Source organism: Rhagoletis pomonella, unplaced genomic scaffold (assembly GCF_013731165.1).
Source record: "Rhagoletis pomonella isolate Grant_MI unplaced genomic scaffold, Rhpom_1.0 Rhpom_scaffold_00795, whole genome shotgun sequence".
Taxonomy (NCBI): Eukaryota; Metazoa; Arthropoda; class Insecta; order Diptera; family Tephritidae; genus Rhagoletis; species Rhagoletis pomonella.
In genome coordinates, this window is record NW_023459349.1 from 26022 (window position 1) to 27010 (window position 989).

Sequence of the window (989 nt, forward strand, 5' to 3'; positions counted from 1 at the left end):
GTATGTACGAATATGTTTTACTACATTTTTATTGCATGTCAAAATTCACTTAGCATTCACTGCCTAATTGAGGGTGAGCTGAATTAATGAGCATTTAAGAATTCTAATTAGATGTCTCACCCTGGCGCTTTCACTTGTTAGTCCTGAACTTTTTGAATAATTATAAAATTCACACAGCCTAATGCAAATTGCCTAATGCGAATGCCTGGCTGGACCAACCCAAAAATGACGACAATGCAAACAAGCGTATTTGTTATTGTAAAAATGTTGTTTTGAAGGAAAACTATTTCGTATATTTATTTTGCACCGGCTGGGCGCCACACTTTGTTACGTTGACGGCAGGCAGGAGGACCCAATTGACGCCAAAGCGGAGGGAGTGTGAAGTACATACATACATATGTAAGTATGTATATGTATATGTATTTGTTAGTTATTTGCGACGCATTGCAAAGTCAGTCACGTGAGGTAGTGTTGTAAATAAGCGAGCGCACAGGACTCACATCCTGCAAAACATATTTACAGTTATACATACATACCGACATACATATGTACATCTGCATATGAAAGCAACACGTAATTTTTATGTTCGTTTAATCGGTGCTAGCAGGAAATGGCAGCGACGAAAGAGTCCAAAAATAAGGAAAGAAAATGGAAACAAAGGATATTTTTTTCGCTATACAAAAAGTAGTCCCGGCTTGAGTTGTGTGAGCAATGTAAACAAACCAAAAGCTCTTTTCGAGGAGTTAGCTTTTTCTCTATCTCTCTCTCTCTCTCTCACGTGCTCCTTTTTCGCTATCTATGTATATGGAAAGTCCTCGGTGAGCATCCTTTGTCGCTCGCTCTTTATTTCAGATATTTTTGTTTTTACTTTCTAGTCATTCCTGTTCATTGCTTCCAGTCTCCGAAATTTACTGCCCAAGCGGCTTATCAGCAACGTTGCGGCAAAAGGATGTGATGAAATTTGCTTTTGCACAGTTCGCGTTTGTTTC